Below are 23,969 nucleotides of genomic sequence, written 5' to 3'. Positions count from 1 at the left end.
TACTGTCTTCAACCCTACCTATATAGGGAATATTGTTTTAAAAACAGTGATCTATTGGCATACATTTTAAAAGATTCAGAACTCCTGTTTAAAGTAAATATTGGAATCTAGCAGATACTTCTGCCTATTTCTGTGCAGAGATGCAATGTCATCTATTCTGGAATCAGGTTTGTACGTGTGTGTGTGTGTGTTTTTAACAAAAGGAAGAAAAAATCATTTTTTAAAATGATGTCAAGGAACATATCTCTTTAGTGGAATGAACGGAAAGTACTCCACTTCCTAATAATGTTAATTAGTCTTTCTGAGACCATCACTCATGTTGAAAATAATTCATAAATTTAGACAAAATTATTTTAATCTTCACCAAACTAAAACTATTGAGGAGCTGATGAAATATTAAACAACCGATCCAAATTCAGATTTTAAGATAATGGTTATTAATGGTTTTTTTGTCTTCACTAGTTCCAAAATTCTGGTTGTAAGAAAAAATAATTTGTTTATAATTATGGCCTATTTAGCAATCTTTGGAGACAGATGCCTGATAAGATATTCCATCTAACAAAGTATTATCTTGGTGAAAATAGGCACATGCATACATTTTCTAGGGCTCAGTTTCTTGATCTGTAAAGAATCACTATAAACATTCACAGCATTTTACATTAATTCACTGGATTAATTCATATACAAAACTCAGATGCTCATTTTTTAGTATTAATTTTGAGATGGCTCATATATTACAGATTTTATAAAGCTAACTCAAATAACTTTGAGTTGGAATAGAGAACAAATGCATATCAATATCCATACCTATATACATACCCAGGTAGATTAAATATTTCCTTTGAAAATTTGCACCATGTCTGAGCCTCCTCAGGGTCCTCACTCCTCCCCAAGTCCTTATTGCCTAGAATTCATTAGACTAAGTGTATCCATCTACGACTGAGTCTCCCCAAGTCTAACACACACGGTGTAGGTCACTCTTTCCCAAACTTCAGTCTCTGCCAGTTGAAGTTCACACTACCAATAGCTTAGTCAATACCACTTTTTCTATTCTACTACTGCCAAACACTTTTATAATTCATTAAAATAACTACTGCTTAACAAAAATAGTAAATAACCATTAGAAGCAAAAAGAACAAGAAATTAAACTAGTAATAAACTGATGAAAGTATTTAAAACGTATTTCAAGCCTAGAGAACCATTTCACTACTTCTATTCAGCTGTTTTCAGTGGATTTTCAAGCTTTAAAGCATGACATTTGGAGTATATGAGAAACTTGAAAAATGGTACAGTAAATTTTTGATTTGACACAAATGTTGTAGTAGCATTAGACAACATCTCTGGAATAAGAAACACATGAAAACAAGATAGCTCTGCTTTTAAACTGGCTGGCTTTGATTTAGTGTTATATTACTACCTGTTTTATGAGTTCTGTAATATAAGCCTATTTGGTTTGTAATGAATAAATGATGAATAATTCATAACATGTAAAAATTAATCAGAGAAGTCTGATTTTAGAGATCTTGTTCTCAAAAAGAGACAAAGCCACCCTATAGATCATGAGGTACATTTTTAAAATACCAGAATTTTTTGTTAATATTAGTCTAAAGAACATTATATTCTGTAAGCTCAAAATCAACCTATTTAAATAAATAGAACCTCTTTCAATAAAACTCCTTAGATAAATTATTTTACCTAAATAAGTATTGTACATTACAAACATGTGTAGATTTATGCACAAAATGTGATATAATCATGGACAGGCAAGCACTGTTGCTCTGCTTCTTTTTCCATCTAATTTTAAATCACACTGAATAATAAATCAGTTGAACTGATGACTTGTATAAAATACTGAGTTCTTTGGAGAAATAACACTATCTATTATAAATTCTGTAACCTTGGAATGTGCAATTGTGATTTATAGGTATTTCTGAGCCTGCTGTAATAGTATTCTAATTCCCTAAATCTGAAAGATAGAGAAAAACACCTACCTCAAGGCTTATCTAAATAGAATATCCTTACTAACATTACATTTGCAAAAGAAACCTAACTGGACATATGAAAGCCTGGCATGTTTGTGTCTGTTTTCTCTCTCTCTTTGTTTTTGTTTTTGTTTTTCTCTTTCTTATTTTATTTTTTCTTTTTTTACACTATTTTAGTCTAACTTCAGTTGAAGGTGACTTTAAAAAACCCAAGTCTACTAGTTTTGGTAGGAAAAAGGCTGAATTAGTGTAATGATTTTTAGTAATGGGATGTGTCCCTGTATTGTCATGTATGTTGATCTCTCAGATTAGTAGGTGTTATAAACAGAATTTAATGACTGTGTCAATCCTCTATCTATCCTGGGTGAGAAAAAATGGAAGAGGGAATGGTGAAGAGGAAATGTCTAAACAGACCCTGAGCCTGACAGGAAGCATGGCAGGTGGTGGACCTGGAAAGAGATAAGAAGACCGAGCAAACTGTCCAAAAATACAACTTAGGTGACTTGGTTCTGTCAATGCAAATTTTGTATGGACTGTCTCCTGTGTCTTGTTCTTTGCCTAATAATTCTTTCCTCACTTTCTTCTCCTGAATTTTTGAATCAAAATTGTTCTTGTTTTTTTCCTAAATCATATTTTAAAAGATGAAAATCCAGTAAATTACAAATAAATATAGGAGGCATTACTCGTCTCACAGATTTAGATGTGCAATAAGTATTGTATTTCTTAATTGTGTTTAAGTAACTCATGTCCAACTGAGAGAACTCATTATGCTGCAAAGACAGCCAAATCAAACTCAGGCATTATTAGAGCCTGTGTGAACTGTAGGGAATTGCAGAGATCTAGCTTACGTGTCTACTTGGAAAATGGAGGAAGGGTCTTTAATGTTTGATCCAGCATAGTCACTGGGAGTCTTAGACAAGAAGACTTGTCTAAGTCTCTGGTTCTACGACTACTGTAGGCTTCTCACATCACCAGCGAAGAGCATAAACTATTGCCAAGAATGGAACTCTGATGCTTGAAGTCTAGACTGCCTCATGCTACAATTCACTCAAACCCTCTAAGGTTTACTTTTCCCAGTCACTCCCAGGGCACTGTCCGTCAGCACTCAGAAATCTGAGACCACAGTCATTTATCTAATTTACATTTGGGGAGATAAATCTCCTTTTTCACTGTTGTGCCCTGATATAGTTTGGTTCTGTGTCCCCGCCCAAATCTCATATTGAATTGTAATCCTGAGTCTTGGTGGTGGGGCCTGGTGGGAGGTGATTGGATCATGGAGGCAGTTTCTAATGACTTAGCACCATCCTCCTAGTGCTGTCTTGTGATAGAGTTCTCATGAGATCTGGTTGTTGGAAAGTGTGTGGCACCGCAAACCTTCGCTCTCTCTTCCTTCTGCTCCCTCCACATGAAGATGTGCTTGCTTCCCCTTCGCCTTCTGCCATGGTTGTAAGTTTCCTGTAGCCTACCAGCACCAGAAGCCTGTACAGCCCACATAACCATGCACAAATTAAAACTATTTTCTTTATAAATTACCCAGTCTCAGGTATGCCTTTATAGCAGTGTAATAATGGACTATACATGCCCTTAAATAGCAAAGCCAGGTGCTGTCATTATTTTAACAATCACGAATATTAGTTGCCAAACAATGAATGATCAGAGACTCCACTGACCGCAACAAGTACACAGAGTCATTAGTGATCCAACTTGCTGATAAACCTTCAAACATTCAGTGAAAATCATATCTATTTATACTAAGTAACATAGCCTCAAACTCAGCACAAATTTTAAGGTTAATCATTGGCCTATTACCACACTTTAATTAAATGTCTTATACTTAGGGCCATCACTCCAGCATAATTAAGTCATTTATTTCCCTCATACTACCCTATACATTATATTCACTAATCCAAGGATAAAATATGACATACGTTCTTTCCATTAAGGACCCTGGAACCTGCTTTGACAATTTTAGATCACACAAGTGCCATTTAATGCAATAAAATGGTTTCTTGCCCTTCAGTAACTTTTCTCCCTGTAGGTTAACATTCATGTTTAGCATATCAACAAAGCATCTAGATTCTGATGACTTTAAGCAGTCTTATATAGTGATTTTGCTTTCAGTCAAACATAGATTAGGCCACTAACCTAATGTTGACTTTGCTTTTTATTTGTGTGTGTGTGTGTGTGTGTGTGTGTGTGTTTTAATTATCCACAAGCAGTTATGAGGCAGCCTTACTTTGAATACCAAAAGCTCTGTTAACAACTGACAAAAGGAGGTACCCCACTGAGAAAAAGTGTGGAGGTCAAAACTGATTCTCATTATTTTCTGAGTTCATTAAATGCCATATTGAAAATTAGGAAAGTCATATTAAAGATTTTAATTTTACTGTTTATTTGTAGTGTTAACATAAAATAAAATGAAGACCAGGCCTGAGAATCCCTAGAGCAGATGAAACCACTTAGGTTATGTAAAGGAAACAGGTTATTTCTTGTAAATGCCTCAGATGATCATAAACAAAACTTAACTTGCCTTCTAAAAGTGGTATAAGATGATCACTTTTAACCAATCCTTTGCCCCCTGAAAACCCTATTGTAATAACAATCATCATAGAGGTTAAAAAAACTTCTGCATTTTTACTTTATAAGTAGTTTGTAAAGCCATGCCTCTTAACCACTTTTGGTTTGAGACCTCTAGGTACACAAACTGTTCTTTCTTTCCTGTGCAAGATAAACTTTCTATTAAAAAAGAAAAAAAAAAAAAAAAAGGCAGATAAAATTCTTCACATTTATTGAATATAAAGTAACTTTTTTTTTTCTTTCATGGACTGTCACTCTGATGCCCAGACTGGAGGGCAGTGGTGTGATCATAACTCACTGCAGCCTCCAACTTCTGGAGTCAAGGTATCCTCCCACCTCAGTCTTTTTAGTAGCTGGAATTATAGGTGAGTGCCACTGGGCGTGGCTAACATAAAGTTTTGAAATATATGTACATTGCTAAATGGCAAAATCAAGCTAATTAAGATAAGTATAACTGCACATAGTTGTCCTTTTTGTGATAACACTTAAAATCTTGTCAGCATATTTTCAAGAATGTAATATATTGTTATTAATGATCATTCACCATGTAGTGCTTTAACATTTTAAAATTTGATCTGTTTTACTTTTGACAGTAGTTAATAATTATAACAGCCTTAGTGAAAGTCTTAATATTATAACAGTCTTAATATTATAAAAGAATTCTTAAAGTCTTAAAATGGAATTCTTAAAGTCTTAAAATGGACTAGATAAAATAAGTGGAGAAATAGGTTCCATAGATCTAATTTCAGAACAACATTTATTTTAACTATACTAAATGAAGTAGATGAGCTGTCATCATCCTCTAAAAGAAGTCTATTCAGATAAACTTTAATAAACATATTGCATTGAAGAAAAGACAAGATGATTTCTCTAAAACAAACCAGATCTATTAAACTATTAAGCCATTAAAGTTGTTTGAGAAGAAAAGGGGGGGTGCGCCCAAGATGGCCAAATAGGAACAGCTCCAGCCTTCAGCTCCCAGCATGAGCAAAACAGAAGACGGGTGATTTCTGCATTTTCAACTGAGGTACCGGGTTCATCTCACTGGGGTGTGTCAGACAGTCGGTGCTGGTCCGCGGGTGCAGCCTGACCAGCAAGAGCTGAAGCAGGGCGAGGCATCACCTCACCTGGGAAGTGCAAAGGGGAAGGGAAATACTTTTCATAGCAAAAGGAAATTGAGACACACAATACCTGGAAAATCAGGTAACTCCCACCCTAATACTGCGCTTTACCAAGGGTCTTAGCAAATGGCACACCAGGAGATTATATCCCACACTTGGCCCGGAGGGTCCCACACCCAGAGAGCCTCCCTCAGTGCTAGCACAGCAGTCTGAGATCTAACTGCAAGGCAGCAGTGAGGCTGGGGGAGGGGCACCCACAATTGTTGAGGCTTAAGTAGGTAAACAAAGCCATTGGGAAGCTCAAATTGGGTGGAGCCCACTGAAGCTCAAGGAGGCCCGCCTGCCTCTGTAGACTCCACCTCTGGGGACAGGGCATAGCTAAACAAAAAGCAACAGAAACCTCTGCAGATGTAAATGTCCCTGTCTGACAGCATTGAAGAGAGCAGTGGTTCTCCCAGCATAGAGGTTGAGATCTGAAAATGGACAGACTGCCTGCTCAAGTGGGTCCATGACCCCTGAGTAGCCTAAATGGGAGACATCCCCCACTAGGTGCAGACCGACACCTCACACATCACACGGCTGGGTACACCCCTGACACGGAGCTTCCAGAGCAAGAATCAGACAGCAACATTCACTGTTCAGCAATATTCTATCTTCTGCAGCCTCCACTGCAGATACCCAGTCAAACAGGGTCTGGAGCGAACCTCAAGCAAATGCCAACAGACCTTCAGCTGAGGGTCCTGACTGTTAGAAGGAAAATTAACAAACAGAAAGGACACCCACACCAAAACCCCATCAGTACATCACCATCATCAAACCAAAGGTAGATAAAACCACAAAGATGGGGAAAAAGCAGGGCAGAAAAGCTGGAAATTCAAAAAATAAGAGTGCATCTCCCCCTCCAAAGGAATGCAGCTGATCGCCAGAAAGGGATCAAAGCTGGACAGAGAATGACTTTGACGAATTGAGAGAAGAAGGCTTCAGTCCATCAAACTTCTCAGAGCTAAAGGAGGAATTACGTATCCAGCGCAAAGAAACTAAAAATCTTGAAAAACAATGGAAGAATGAATAACTAGAATAATCAATGCAGAGAAGGCCATAAACGAACTGACAGAGATAAAAACCATGACATGACAAATACATGACAAGCTTCACTAACCAACTCGATCACCTGGAAGAAAGAGTATCAGCGATTCAGGATCAAATGAACAAAATGAAGTGAGAAGAGAAGTCTAAAGAAAAAAGAGGAAAAAGAAATGAACAAAGCCTTCAAGAAGTATGGGATTATGTGAAAAGACCAAATCTATGTCTGATTGGGGTGCCTGAAAGTGAGGGGGAAAATGGAACCAAGTTGGAAAACACTCTTCAGGATATCATCCAGGAGAACTTTCCCAACCTAGTAAGGCAGGCCAACATTCAAATTCAGGAAATACGGAGAACGCCACAAAGATACTCCTTGAGAAGAGCAACTCCAAGACACATAATTGTCAGATTCACCAAAGTTGAAATGAAGGAAATAATGCTAAAGACAGCCAGGGAGAAAGGTCGGGTTACCCACAAAGCAAAGTCCATCAGACTAACAGCACATCTCTTGGCAGAAACTCTACAAGCCAAAAGAGAGTGGGGGCCAATATTCAACATTCTTAAGAAAAGAATTTTCAACCCAGAATTTCATATCCAGCCAAACTAAGTTTCATAAGTGAAGAAGAAATAAAATCCTTAACAGACAAGCAAATGCTTAGAGATTTTGTCACCACCAGGCCTGCCTTACAAGAGACCCTGAAGGAAGCACTAAACATAGAAAGGAACAACTGATACCAGCCATTGCAAAAATATGCCAAAATGTAAAGACTATCGATGCTAGGAAGAAACTGCATCAACTAAAGAGCAAAATAACCAGCTAATAATACAATGACAGCATCAAGTTCATACATAACAATATTAACCTTAAATGTAAATGGACTAAATGATCCAATTAAAAGACACAGACTGGCAAATTGGAGAAAGAGTCAAGACTCCTCAGTTTGCTGTATTCAGGAGACCCATCTCACATGCAGAGACACACATTGGCTCAAAATACAGGGATGGAGGAAGATCTACCAAGAAAATGGAAAACAAAAAAAAGCAGGAGTTGCAATCCTAGTCTCTGATAAAACAGACTTTAAACCATCAAAGATCAAAAGAGACAAAGAAGGCCATTACATAATGGTAAAGGCATCAATTCAACAGGAAGAGCTAACTATCCTAAATATATATGCACCCAATACAAGAGCACCCAGATTCATAAAGCAAGTCCTTAGAGACTTACAAAGAGACTTAGACTCCCATACAATAATAATGGGAGACTGTAACACCCCACTGTCAAATTAGACAGATCAATGAGACACAAAGTTAACAAGCATATCCAGGAATTGAACTCAACTCTGCACCAAGCAGACCTAATAGACATTCACAGAACTCTCCACCCCAAATCAACAGAATATATATTCTTCTCAGCACCACATCACACTTATTCCAAAATAGACTACATAGTTGGAAGTAAAGCATTTCTCAGCAAATGTAAAAAAGCAGAAATTACAACAAATTGTCTCTCAGAAGACAGTGCAATCAAACTAGAACTCAGGACTAAGAAACTCAATCAAAACCGCTCAACTACATGGAAACTGAACAACCTGCTCCTGAATGACTACTGGGTACATAACGAAATGAAGGCAGAAATAAAGATGTTCTTTGAAACCAATGAGAACAAAGATACAACATACCAGAATCTCTGGGACACATTTAAAGCAGTGTGTAGAGGGAAATTTATAGCACTAAATGCCCACAAGGGAAAGCTGGAAAGATCTAAAATTGACATTCTAACATCACAATTAAAAGAACTAGAGAAGCAAGAGCACACATTCAAAAGCTAGAAGAAAGCAAGAAATAACTGAGATCAGAGCAGAAGTGAAGGAGATAGAGACACATAAAACCCTCCAAAAAAAAAAAAAATCAATGAATCCAGGAGCTGTTTTTTTGAAGAGATCAACAAAATGGATAGACCGCTAGCAACACTAATAAAGAAGAATAGAGAGAAGAATCAAATAGATGCAATAAAAAATGATAAAGAGGATATCACCACCTACCACACAGAAATACAAAGCACCAACAGAGAATACTATAAACAAATCCACACAAATAAACTAGAAAACCTAGAATAAATCGATAATTTCCTGGACACTTACACTCTCCCAAGGCTAAACCAGGAAGAAGTTGAATCCCTGAATAGACCAATAGAAGGCTCTGAAATTGAGACAATAATTAATAGCCTACCAACCAAAACAAGTCCAGGACTAGATGGATTCACAGCCGAATTGAACCAGAGGTACAAGGAAGAGCTGGAACCATTCCTTCTGAAACTATTCCAGTCAATAGAGAAAGAGGGATTCCTCTCTAACTCATTTTATGAGGCCAACATAATCCTGATACTAAAGCCTGGCAGAGACACAACAAAAAAAGAGAATTTTTGAGCAATATCCCTAATGAACATTGATGCAAATATCCTCAATAAAATACTGGCAAACTGAATCCAGCAGCACATCAAAAAGCTTATCCACCATGATCAAATGAGTTTCATCCCTGGGATGTAAGGCTGGTTCAACATATGCAAATCAATAAACGTGATCCAGCATATAAACAGAACCAAAGACAAAAACCACAGGATTATCTCAATAGATGCAGAAAAGGCCTTTGACACAATTCAACAGCCCTTCATGCTAAAAACGCTCAATAAATTTGGTATCGATGGAACATATCTCAAAATAATAAGAGCAATTTATGACAAACCCACAGCCAATATCATACTGAATGGGCAAAAACTGGAAGCCTTCCCTTTGAAAACTGGCACAAGACAGGGATGCCTTCTCTCGCCACTCCTATTCAACATAGTGTTGGATGTTCTGGCTAGGGCAATCAGGCAAGAGAAAGAAATAAGGGTATTCAGTTAGGAAAAGAAGAAGTCAAACTGTCCCTGTTTGCAGATGACATGATTGTATATTTAGAAAACCCCATTGTCTCAGCCCAAAATTTCCTTAATCTGATAAGCAACTTCAGCAAAATCTCAGGATACAAAATCAATGTGCAAAAATCACAAGCATTCTTATACACCAGTAACAGACAGAGAGCCAAATCATGAATGAACTGCCATTCACAATAGCTTCAAAGAGAATAAAATACCTAGGAATCCAATTTACAAGGGATGTAAAGGACCTCTTCAAGGAGAACTACCAACCACTGCTCAGTGAAATTAGAGAGGACACAAACAAATGGAATAACATACCATGCTCATGAATAGCAAGAATCAATATTGTGAAAATGGCCATACTGCCCAAGGTAATTTATAGATTCAATGCTATCTCCATTAAGCTACCAATGACTTTCTTCAAAGAATTGGGAAAAACTGCTTTAAAGTACATATGGAACCAAAAAAGACCCCACATTGCCAAGACAATCCTAAGCCAAAAGAACAAAGCTGGAGGCATCATGCTACCTGACTTCAAACTATACTACGAGGCTACAGTAACCAAAACAGCATGGTACTGGTACCAAAACAGAGATATAGACCAATGGAACAGAACAGAGTCCTCAGAAATAATACCACACATCTACAGCCATCTGATCTTTGACAAACCTGAGAAAAACAAGAAATGGGGAAAGGATTCCCTATTTAATAAATGGTGCAGGGAAAATCGGCTAGCCATAAGTAGAAAGCTGAAACTGGATCCTTTCCTTATTCCTTATACAAAAAATTTACTCACGATGGATTAGAGACTTAAATGTTAGACCTAAAACCATAAAAAACCCTAGAAGAAAACCTAGGTAGTACCATTCAGGACATAGGCATTGGCAATGACTTCATGTCTAAAACACCAAAAGCAACAGCAACAAAAGCCAAATTTGACAAATGGGATCTAATTAAACTAAAGAGCTTCTGCACAGCTAAAGAAACTACCATAAGAGTGAATAGGCAACCTAGAGAATGGGAGAAAATTTTTTCAATCTACTCATCTGACAAAGGGCTAATATCCAGAACCTATAAAGAACTCAATCTAATTTACAAGAAAAAAAACAAACAACCCCATCAAAAAGTGGGCAAAGGATATGAACAGACATTTCTCAAAAGAAGACATTCATACAGCCAACAGACACATGAAAAAATGCTCATCACTTGCCATCAGAGAAATGCAAATCAAAACCACAATGAGATACCATCTGACACCAGTTAGAATGGCAATCATTTAAAATCAGGGAATGACAGGTGCTGGAGAGGATGTGGAGAAATAGGAACACTTTTGCACTGTTGGTGGGACTGTAAACTAGTTCAACCATTGTGGAAAACAGTGTGGCAATTCCTCAAGGATCTAGAACTAGAAATACCATTTTACCCAGCCATCCGATTACTGGGTATATACCCAAAGGATTATAAATCATGTTGCTGTAAAGACACATGCACACATATGTTTATTGTGGCACTATTCACAATAGCAAAGACTTAGAATCAACCCAAATATCCATCAGTGACAGACTGGATTAAGAAAATGTGGCACATACACACCATGGAATATTATGCAGCCATGAAAAAGGATGAGTTCATGTCTTTTGTAGGGACATGGATGCAGCTGGAAACCATTATTCTCAGCAAACTATTGCAATAACAGAAAACCAAACACCACATGTTCTCACTCATAGGTGGGAATTGAAAACTATCCCCACCTATGGACTTGGACACAGGAAGGGGAACATCACACCATGGGGCCTATTGTGGGGAGGGGGGAGAGGGGTGGGATAGCATTAGGAGATATACCTAATGTAAATGACGAGTTAATGGGTGCAGCACAACAACATGGCACATGTATACGTATGTAACAAACCTGCAAGTTGTGCACATGTACCCTAGAACTTAAAGCAAAAAAAAAAGAAGAAGAAAAGAAAAGAAATGGTATTAGAGACAATGAAGGGAAATATGTGGGACATAAAATTGGACCTAAATGTATGTGAAAATAAATATAATTTAAAAGCTCTTGAAACACCAACAAAATTTTAAGTTCTGAGAGAGATGTGACTGTGATCTGAGTCACACATAGTTACAACTTCTGTTTCTCAGATTATGGATTAAAAATTCCTTATTTTTCTCATTCTATACAATTATTAGAGATAAATGACAACATCATGGACAGAACCTTCCTGGCTTCTTAAATAATGATGCTTGTTATAGATTAACTTCACCTTTGCTGTCCTACTTTGCTTAGACCAGATGAAAGATAACCGATGACTATTACAGCCTCTGTAAAAAAAATGTTAAACGTACCCGCCCCAAGAGGAAAGACTGCCTATAATCTATCAAATTACGATGCACCAACCTTGTATGGAAAATGTTGCAATCCTCTTAAAATCTCCTCTTCTCTGCTGATATAAATGAAACCATAATTTCTCTACTTCTGGACGCTAATTCCACTTCTTTGGAGTTAGTGTTTCTGGGTGGTTTAGCCTCTCACACTTGGCACTTGAATAAACTCTCTTTAAGTAGATTCTGACCCTCTTGATTATTTTAGATCAACATATACTTATAATTAAAAGCAAATATTGCCATATCCAACACCAAAGACTGTAAAAAAAATGAAACTGTAGAGTACTACTTTTTCGTGAATAGAAATAAGGTTTAAACACAAGGATCAAGATAAGAAAAATGGAACATTTAGTTTATTTCGTAAAATAGCATAATTATTAAGTCTGGATGTGGACAAGTAAAAGTTATTAAGGCTACAGAATAAAAGCTACAATTTATTAGATCACTACACACACACACACACACACACACAGATACACACACAAAAAAAACTATTGTAAAAATACAAAGACATTGAGGGAATATTTTCAAATATTGGTGTTTGAGGTTTAAAATGGTATATTAGCACTTTGTTGCATCATCTACTGATATTTCACTCATCTCCATGTAACGATACAGATATGAAAAAAAAAACTACATCATAGCCAATAGCTAAGGCTAATAGAAAACTAAAATAAGTACTGGTACAAAGCTCTTCATTTAATTCTAGTATATATGTATATGAAGCTAGACTAATTAAACCTTACACTGGCCTCATTCTAAGGAAGAGAGAACATTTGAAAATATGCAATGAAGAAAAAAAATTACTTTGAACACTGAAAAACATGCATCTAAATATATAAAGGAAAAACAAAATTCTAAGGAAATGTAAATATAACAAAAACGTAAAAGAGGATATTGAGATATATCTAAGTCCTTGATAGAAAAGACAATGTTAAAATATCAATATTATTATTATTAGACATAGTTCAATCTATTTTTAATTATAAATGTATATTATTGAATGATTCATACATAATTGTCATATGAAGCCCATTTTTTCATTTTTTAGTGGCAACATGGTCTATGTCATGATATTTCACCAAAGTGGAATAATTTACAGTATATTTCTAACTAAACAAATAATCAAAGACACATCCCTCAAAATGGAAATAAATATGCTTTCATTTCAAAACAGAAATATAGCCTTTCCAGAATAGATGAGAAATAGTTGTGTGGCATATCTATTTAAGGGACTTAGTATATTGTACAATTTCCCTGTGTTCACAAGGGTTTGTAAACAGTTGAATAGAAAATCTCTGGGCTAGACAGGAATATGAATACTTATTAGTCCAATGGGAATAAATGGTGATGATTCAGTTCAGATATATCATCAAACTACCAGCAATGGTTTGTTATAATGCAAGCTTGCACTAATAACAAGCAAGCCAAGGAAAGGGGGATAAGAGAGATACTAAACTGGAAAAGATTTGCCTAATTGGCTTAATTACATTTCAGCCACATTTGTTACCAGAGTGTATCAAAAGAAAGCCTCAGAAGGGGATCAAATTCAATTATATATGAAAGTAAGGAATAAATCTTTCCCCAAAGAAACAAATCTATACTGAAATTATAGACAGTAGAAAATCACCCAGTAGAAGTTACTAATGGGTGTAGTTACTAATATGGGATGTAGTTTTTAGAAGATACATTTAAAGATAAATAATAAATAATAAAATTTCAGTGTTTTTACTATTAATAATAAAAACTGACAACATTCCAAAATGAGAATAATTTTAAAATATATAGTAAGTTAATAAAATTGAATTTCAAAATGTATTTAGCTGACAGGAAAAATATATTATTATGAATAATATAATATGTAATAATTTTAAACAAGTATCAATTCAATTCCTACAAAGCTAAGTAAGAAAATGAGATAAAATAAAAATAAGTGGTATATGAGATGAGAACCAAGATCACAACAAATCAGCGAAATAAAGGTTATTTAAATAAGAGAAAATGTGCAAGTCTGAAAAAAAGGTGGCAGCTTGAGTTATTGTTGACCACTCTTCGTTGCCTGCATAACATAAGTTTTGCCTTTGCCATATTGCTTAGTAGTACTTACTTGTACAGAAGTGTCAGTATATTACTCTGACTCAATTATGCAGAGTTTGTTACTTGCTTTGGTCAAAGAGATGATAGTTGAAGCATTATGAACAGAGGCTTAAATGTGTTTGCATGACTTGGCTGGGTCTTTAACCACTACCTTTTACTATAAAAAGAATAGGTACCAGGTAGTCACCGGTTGAAGGAAAACAAGGGGACATGTGGAGAAGAATCTAACCCACAGTCTAGAGCAAAGCCAGGCTGGTTTCAGATAAACCTAACAGAGTGAAAGCCTACCCTCAGACTTATACATGAGAAATACAAGCTTTTTCTTCTATGCCATTAAGTTTTGGACTAGTTTACTGTACAAATTACTGCGGATACAACTACTATATAAAATAACTTAAGAAAATATGACTCAAATGATTTTTTTAAAGTCACGAATTATGCTTTATTGATGTCTCTTGGAAGAATGCCTGGTTAAGCTAGGAAGCTGGAATCGGACTCGTGTTCTCTCACTTATTAGTAGTCTTCAAGTCTCAAATATTCCATTTGATTCTTAATTTCCCATTAATTTTTCCTTTTAGTAATAAAACAACATTTTATAAATTTATATATACATATAAATATATGTAAATGTTTATAAAGTAGAATAAATTTTAAAATGAACTATATTATGCACACAATCCCTAGATTCAACGGTGATCGCTGTTATTATCCTTTCATCTTCTTTTTTTTTTTACTCCTTTTGTATTTCATAATATATTGCAATCCCAACTACTTGGAAGGTTGAAGCAGGAGAATTGCTTGAATCCAGGTGGTGGAGGTTAAAGTGAGCAGAGCGACCGCACCACTGCACTCTAGCCTTCCTGACAGAGTGAGGCCAGGAGATCGTGAAGAGATCATGAGGCCAGGAGATCGTGAGGAGATCATGAGGTCAGATCGAGACCACCCTGGCTAACACGGTGAAACCCCGTCTCTACTAAAAATACAAAAAATTAGCCGAGCATGGTGGCAGGCCGAGGCAGAATGGCTTGAACTCAGGAGGCGGAGCTTGCAGTGAGCCAAGATAGCGCCAGTGCATTCCAGCCTGTGCAACAAAGAGAGATCCGTCTCAAACAAACAAACAAAAAACACAAAGATAAATAAGAAAGAGGCAAAAACAAACTTGTCATGTTTTATGGAACGTTAGGATACTTTGGAAACTGAAAATGATCAACTGAACAAAATATCTCTAAGAAGGTAATTTACTACATATGTAAATACTATATTTATATGTAAAAAATGCAAAACCAATTGTTTCTCAGCATAATAAGCATTTGAGCAATAGAATAAAAATGAAAATAATCTAAAAACTAAATTATCCAGAAACATCCACGATATATATGCAAGAAAAAAAACTATTATTGATATTTTAAAAGTCTTACAAAAAATAGCACATTCCTGAATAGAAAACTTACCAGTATACATATTACAATGTTCTCTTTAAGAACCCAAATTTCAGATATAATAAAAAATTACATAAGAAATTTGAGAACTTAATATTATACTTCAAAAGATAGTTAAAAAAGTAAAAGATCTAATTAATAAGGAAATGAAAAATAAATTAATGTATAAATTTTAAAAAACTAAATATAAGAATTCACTTTTTAACTGTTATTAAAACAGAATGAAAATGACAAATGGTTATAATTACAGATGAAATTAGCAGAGCCAAAAATATAATGAAATGAGTTTAGGAATAAATTTTAAAATATCCTTTGATTCAGCAAACCCACTACTAAGATTTTAAACTAAAAAGAAAGACAAATATTGAAAAAAGTTAATGCTCATCAACATTAAAACAGCACAACAAACTAATGATGAATATTAGAATCACTTAACTAGCAACAATAGATGTTACATAAATTATGACACACTTATATAATGGTTTGCTATTCAGTCATTAAAAATCATGCTATAAAACAATAACTTCCCTAATATGTATTTTATATCAAAAAAGTATGTATGATTTCAATTGTAAGATTAAATAGTACATATTAATAGAAGAGTGACTGAAAGGATATTTTAAATTATGATGGCTAATCTCTAAATGCTGAGATTATAAGATTAGCTTTATTCATACTATTTAACAAAACAAACCTACAAGTGCATCTCAGGTAAAGAATAATTATTTTAAAATCATTTAAGGAGTGTTTTAAAAGCTTTACTAGGCAGATACTAATTATAAAGGATTAAAAGATCATATGACGAAAGTCTTTGCAATGGCAGGACTCATTAAACAAGTATTACTTTTTGTATCCCCTTGGATGAGAAAACAGTATCTGAAATACAAAAGAAACAGAAGGAAATGTAATTCTCACATAAAAATTATACAAATGAGACAGAAATTTGGAAGGAGATATAGTTAATGTAGATTGGAGATTTCAAACTGGAAAATCATGAACACTCCTCAGAGAGATAATATATGAAGAAATATAGACAGGGACTAATGAAGTTATTTCAGTTTCTCATTGTAGTATACTTATTAAATATTATCCTACAAACTTAGGTTAGCATATCTGAGATCTTTAACTCTTTTTTATATTCTAATAGATATTTGTAATACCCTTATGTGCAAAATGATAAAATTCTACTGAAATATATTAATGAAGATGTGAGCAAATAAAGATACACACACTGTGTATAGAAAGACTTGGTTGGATAAAAATGTCAATTCTCTCTTCAATAATATATAGATACAAGGTAACTCCACACACAACTCTAACAGAATTTTACATAGAATTGGAAGAGGTTTCTTTCTAAAACTAAGAATAAAAAGTAGTGGATATGCATTCTTTTTTCTCCATAACCTCGCTAGCATCTGTTATTTTTTGACATTTACTATTAGCCATTCTGACTGGTGTGGGATGGTATCTCACTGTGGTTTTTATTTGCATTTCTCTAATGATTAGTGATGTTGGCCTTTTTTTTTTTCATCTGATAGTTGGCCACATGTATGTCTTCTTTTGAAAAGTATCCATTTACATCCTTTGCCCACTATTTTATGGGCTTGTTTTTTTCCTGTTAATTTGTGTAAGTTCCTTATAGATACTTGATATTAGACCTTTGTCAAATGCATAGTTTGCAAAATTTTTCTCCCATTCTCTAGATTGTCTTCTTAGTCTGTTGATAGGTCTTTTCCTGTGCAGAAGCTCTAAGAAAATGTGGTACCTATAAGCCATAGAATATTATGCAGTCGTAAAGACCAAGATCATGTCCTTTGCAGGGACATGGATGAAGCTGGAGGCCAATATCCTTAACAAACTAACACAGGAAGAGAAAAACAAATACTTGTGTTCTCACTTATAAGTGGGAGCTAAATGATATCATCACATAGGCACAGAGGGGAACAACACACACTGGGGCCTTCCAGAGAATGGAGGGGGAGAGGATCAGGAAAAGTAACTAATGGGTACTAGGCTTAATACCTGAATGAGGAAATAATCTGTACAACAAACCCTCATGACATAAGTTTACCTATGTAATCAACCTGAACTTGTAACCCTGAACTTAAAATAAGAGTTAAAAAATAAAGTAAAATAATCAAAAAGAATAAAAAGTAAAGGTTCGATTATGTATAACCCTTTTGAAGGGGGCTTTGACACTTAATGTAAAACTAAAGTATTTACGGCAATGATATTGGCACAGGAATAAACATAGAGACTAATAAAACAAAGAAAGATGTAAAAAAAGATTTTGAATATATGAAAATTTAACTTATTAAAACACTGGTATGGGATACTTATGAAGAAAAGAGGTACTAATTAAATAGGAAAACTCATTATCTGTAAAAAAAATGAAAATAGATCTCGGCCTCACATTATATGTAGAATTCAAAACCAGAATATTTAATTATCTAATGGAAATATTTTAAATATTTATAAGAAAATAAAGGCTTTGGTATATGATTTCTTAAATGAGATATAAAAACAACAGCAGCAACAATAAACCATCAGTTTTAATAAAGGATTATTAAATTTAATTACATTAAAATTAGGATTTTATGAAAAGATAACAAGCTAGTCCTGGAAGAAAATACTTGTCATATGCATGTGTAATAAAGGATTGGTATATAAAGCATATTAACTATACACCCATAATGAAAAAGCATACAACCCTGTAGAAAATAGACAACAGATGTGAAAAGCTTGTGCTAATGTTCAGCCCACACGGAACAGTGCAGGTTTAATGTCCTGCACATTCAGCTTATTTTCTGATTGGGCTAATATCTACTTACAATGGTTGTTTCCTTTCCTGTACCAGTTGCTAAATGTTTAGAATAGCACTCTATAAACAGGCATTCCACAGAATAGGAAATACACATGGCCAATAAACATATGACAAAACAAGCAATGGGGGAAACACAAATCATGGTCTTATAATGAGGTTGTTCACAACCAATGGATTGGAAAATATGAGCTTTGACAATACTAAATGCTGCAGAGAATTCAAGTCAATGGATCTTTTATAAGCAGCTTATGTGTGTTTTGATCCATAGACGTTTGGAAAACAATTTGAGATTTTCTTTTCAAGTTGAATATTTCCACTACATCCCACAGCCCCATTCTTTGGAATATATCCAAGAGAAATGCATGCATGTATGCAGCAGAAATAGAATCTTCCCTTTCTTTAATGTTTCCCCACCTTAGGGAGTCTTTGTCTCCATCCTGTCTTTGAAAATACTTGTCTCTTCACGTCTACTAGTCCCTTCAAGCCCAAGCCAACAATGCAAGTTGTATGAAAATAACTTCTGCATTTATGCCTGTTACACAAAAGGAATACAGATGCTTGGTTTATGGAAGTAATTTGGAATAAAAAATATAGACAGTAAAACAAAACAAAACAAAACAAAAACAGAAGTTAATATTTAAATAACTTGTCCTGGTCTATAATGATAATGATATATCAGCCACTGTATGCCAATGTTTTACAAATTTCCTCCGTGATTAACTTAATTTTCCTCAATATTAAGTTTGGGCTATTATTATTATTATTCATAAATTAGGAAACGAAGTTAAATGGTCCAAATTCCTACAGCTTCGAAGCAGAGTCCAGATTCTAACCCAGATAATCTAACTTTTTAGAAGGCTCAAATCTGAAAAACTGCATTAAGCCCATCTCAATGTCTACTTGCATTCCCCCTTATCAGCACTGGTGACCCTGGTAATCATCATGCAAAACATGAAATAGACTCTCACCATCCTTAATTAGATCAAAGTTGGATAGCTTATCCGTGAGTAGATCAATGACAGTTCCTCAGGACCTTGGGATTTGGAATGGATATCAGAATAAAGAGCCTGAGCTAGCAAAGGCAGAGAAACAGAGAGTCAGAGACTTATGACAAAACAACATGCCAACAAGACCGCTAGATTATCAATACACTATAGTTACTAAAAATAGCATTATCTTTTGGTTGGGAATAGATAACATTTATTAGGAGATTTAGATTTGATTTCTGATACATATGACATACCAGTTAATAATCAGCTAAATTAATGATCAGAATTTCATTAACAATGTTTTTCATGGTGCTCTTCAGCTTTCAAAATGCTATTATTGCAATTCATTTTAACTTGATTTAAAAAAGAAAATAAGTTCAACATTAATGGATGAGGAAACCGAGGGTGAGAGAATTGAGATAATTATCCAAAAACAATTTCATCATTACTTCTGAGTTCAATTCCGCATGTTTAAATTACTGTTTTTAACAGTAAATATGTTCTTATTCTTTTTTGTTTTGTTTTGTTTTGTTTTTTGTTTTTGAGACGGAGTCTCTGTCGCCCAGGCTGGAGGTGCAGTGGCGCCATCTCCGCTCACTGCAAGCTCCACCTCCCGAGTTCACGCCATTCTCCTGCCTCAGTCTCCAGAGTAGCTGGAACTACAGGCGCCCACCACCACGCCTGGCTAATTTTTTGTATCGTTAGTAGAGACGGAGTTTCACCGTGTTAGCCAGGATGATCTCGATCTCCTGATCTCGTGATCTTCCCATCTCGGCCTTCCAAAGTGCTGGGATTACAGGCGTGAGCCACTGCGCCTGGCCAATATGTTCTTATTCTTATATCTTCCTAAAATTGCTCTTTCGTCTATACAAGATTTATGGTATTTATCCACACTCTTTTCTGCTCCCACCAAAATATCTTTACCCATGATTTAATTAGTATAAGTTGTGGGTGATTGCATTTTCTTTCTTCACATTAACTGTAAAATAAATTTGTTTTCATGATTCAGTGTCTTAACAAATTAAAAGTACTTAATACAGAATATGATCCCAGGTAGCCTCTTACTGAGTTAATGTACAAGATAGGAAAGTCGAGCTTGATAGAGTTTACTCAGGAGGACCTCATTCAAGCAGGGCTCAGAGGCACAATTCACACTGCACAGCATGTTACAAATTCATTGCATCTCCACAGAGAGAAGGGGAGGATAAAAAGCATTAAGAATTATTTTGTTTTTGTTGCTGAAGTTACATGAAAATGCAGTCAACAGTAAAATGTAAGATGTTAAAAGACAAAAAAGATTATATTACAGTGTATACTGGTTAACTCTGTCATAGTTTAATTTGGAAAATGTCATAGGTAAACAGAGCTCTAAAGTTTCCACAGATTCTACTAAAACAGTACTCTGCATAAAACGAAATAGAACTCAAGATAAAGCCAAAATGAGTTAGATACAATTGTGTTCCATAACTTAATTAGTATTAAAATGAGTCAATACCTAATTACATTAATTACATTAGTGCATTGACAGAAATTTCCAAGAGTTATACTGTGTTCAGAAAATAGATTTTATTTCAGGAGTTTGCAAATTTTAGAATCACCGTAAACATTTTAAATATTTCATAGAACATTTTATTTGAAACTGAAATTGTTTCATAAAAGTCCTATGATTATCTGAAAGCAGTGCACTAAATTTGATTATCTGAAACTATTCAGATAACTATGATTATCTGAAAGCAGTGCACTAAATTTCTTTGATGTGTTTTAAATGTTTACAAGTCTTCCCATTTCTAGACACCACTACAGAAACATATTACTAATAATTTAACTTTATAGAATATTTTTAATATTTCCCAGTTCTCTTAAAGAGTAATTTACATTAATGTATTCTCCTATTTTCTATATTCTTTATGAACAGAAAGAAAAAGAATGTGATAAAAAATAAATTCAGAGAAAACATTTTGCAAATAATCTTTCTATAAGTACTGTTTTATAAAAAATAAAATTGCTGCTGATCTGAAATATAAAATATTACATTTCTAATCTTATGTAGAAGGAACTCAAGGCAACAATATCATTACTCTTTATGACACTGATAATAAGTCAAGTGAGTAAATAGTAACTCTGTTGGCTACTAGAGGATACTTGAGAAAAATATAAATATAGGTAACATATAGTTTGTGAGAGGTTTTGGAATATTCAATGCCCAAGATCAGAGAAGGAGAGCTAACAACAGAGGTAAAGGTCAGGGTAGAGAGAGCCATGAGCCAAGAAATGTAGGCAGCTTGAGAAGCCAATAAAATCAAGACAACAACTTCTTCCCCTTGATCCTCCAGAAGAAACAAAGCTGAAGACCTATTTTAGACATTTGACTATTAGGTAATACATTTATGCTGTTTTAAGACATCCAGTTTGCAGTAATTTGTTACAACAGCAATAAGATACTAATGTATCAGCTATTCAGTCATAACCTGAAATGTAAGTCATTGTACACTTCCTCATATTTCTCTCTATGCCTAGCACATATAAATTGTGTGGTATAGGTTCTCAAAATTTCTTTTTTAAAATAAATGGAGTTTAAGCCTTTGATGGCCAACTGAAAGTTTTAAAGTAGATTATGAATAGAATAGAATATATCCTTAGTAATTTTTTAAACTTTTATTTTAGGATCGGGGCACATGTGCATGTTTGTTATGTAGGTAAACCCATCTCACAGGGGTTAGATTTACAGATTATTTCATCACCCAGGTACTAAGCCTAGTAACTAATAGTTAATTTTTTCTGCTTTTCTCCCTCCTTTCACCCTCCATGCTCAGGCAGGCCCCAGTGTCAGCTGGCCCCCTCTTTATGTCCATGCGTTCTCATCATTTAGCTCCCACTTATAAGAAAACACGTGGTATTTGGCTTTCTCATGCTGTGTTAGTTTGCTAAGGATAATGGCCTCCAGTCCCATCCATATTGCTGCAAAGAACATGATCTCGTTCCTTTTTATGTCTGCATAGCATTCCATGGTGTATATGTACCACATTTTCTTTATTCATGTCTGCCACTGATGAGCATTTAGGTTGATTCCATGTCTTTGCTATTGTGAGTAGGGCTGAGATGAACATACACATGCACACGTCTCTCTGATAGAATGATTTATATTCCTTTGCATTTATACCCAGCAATGGGATTGGCAGTTGTCTTTAGCTCTTTGAGGAATCACCACACTGCTTTCCACAATGGTTGAAATAATTTACACCCCCACCAACAGCATAAATAAGCATGGTATTTTCTCTGCAACCTTGCTGGAATCTGTTATTTTTTAACTTTTTAGTAATAGCCATTTCTGACTGGTGTGAGATTGTATCTCATTGTGGTTTTGATTTGCATTTCTCTAATAATTAGTGACATTGAGCTTCTTTTTTCATGTGATTGTTGGCTGCATATATTTCTTCTTTTAAAAAGTGGGCAAAGGACATATAATTTTTGCTAAATATGGCAGGCAAAATCATTACTTTAAAAGGAATTCTAATAAGAATAATTTATTGATATAGGTTTAAAAGTAGAGCTCAGATGTATATCCACTATACAATTTCACTGATAGAGTTGTATTTAAGTATCTCAAAATGTTTTCTGAATTTGCTTCACTTTGAGAAATGTGTTTAACCAATTTAAATGTAATACAAGATAATGATTTTGTGCAGACTTTTGGACAGAAAGTAATGACCTAACCATATGCTTCAGTAATCTGAATGACGTGCCTTACAGACTCAGGCAAGGCATATGGATGATAGCACTTCCTTCATCTTACTATGTACAGTTAATGGATTCTGTATTCCATTTTACTAGAGTTCACAGGTTGTCTACATTAGTTTCTTCAGAAGAATATATTATAAAGCTCCTTCTAAGTAACTTTGTCATCAAAATTAAAGACATTTAATTCAAACTCTTGAACTTAAAATATCTTACCTTTATATTAATTGATTTAATGTGAAAAGGCAGAATCAGATAATTTAGCTATTTATGAATGGTAAGTCAGGACACAAAATATCTGTTGTTAGACATAATATTCAAAACAACAAAGGATTATTTTAATCGGTGTGGAAGTAGAAGGAAAAGATGGGTGTATATACATAAATAATCACTAATTAGAACTCTGATAAAAGGGCATAGTATTTGGTAGCAATAGATTACCTTTCAATGTGACTGTAATGGGTAAAATCACCATATTCTGAATCAATGCGTGGTTAGTAGGCACAAAGAAAAAAATGTAAATTTAAAAAAGAAACTGACTCCAATATAGAACATGATTGACCATATGTTCAGAAGTCTTATGTTTTCAAGCTAACTGTGAATGAGAAATATTCCCCTTCCTGTTGTTAAAAGTTTTACACTCTCCAACTCACCTGATGCCAAAGATTCTCAACACCATCTTCCTACTAGTCAAATTGAAGGTAGCCATCTTCACCCTCTACATGAAATCTAATTATGTTTTTCTTGATCCGATTGGTTAGCTTCAATTCTTAACCTTCATTAATCTTCTGATTTTTCATTTTCCTAATTTTTATTGAAC

Source organism: Macaca nemestrina, chromosome 8 (assembly GCF_043159975.1).
Source record: "Macaca nemestrina isolate mMacNem1 chromosome 8, mMacNem.hap1, whole genome shotgun sequence".
In the NCBI taxonomy this organism is placed as follows: domain Eukaryota; kingdom Metazoa; phylum Chordata; class Mammalia; order Primates; family Cercopithecidae; genus Macaca; species Macaca nemestrina.
The sequence above is the reverse complement of the archived record's forward strand: the minus strand, read 5'-3'. Positions refer to the sequence as shown.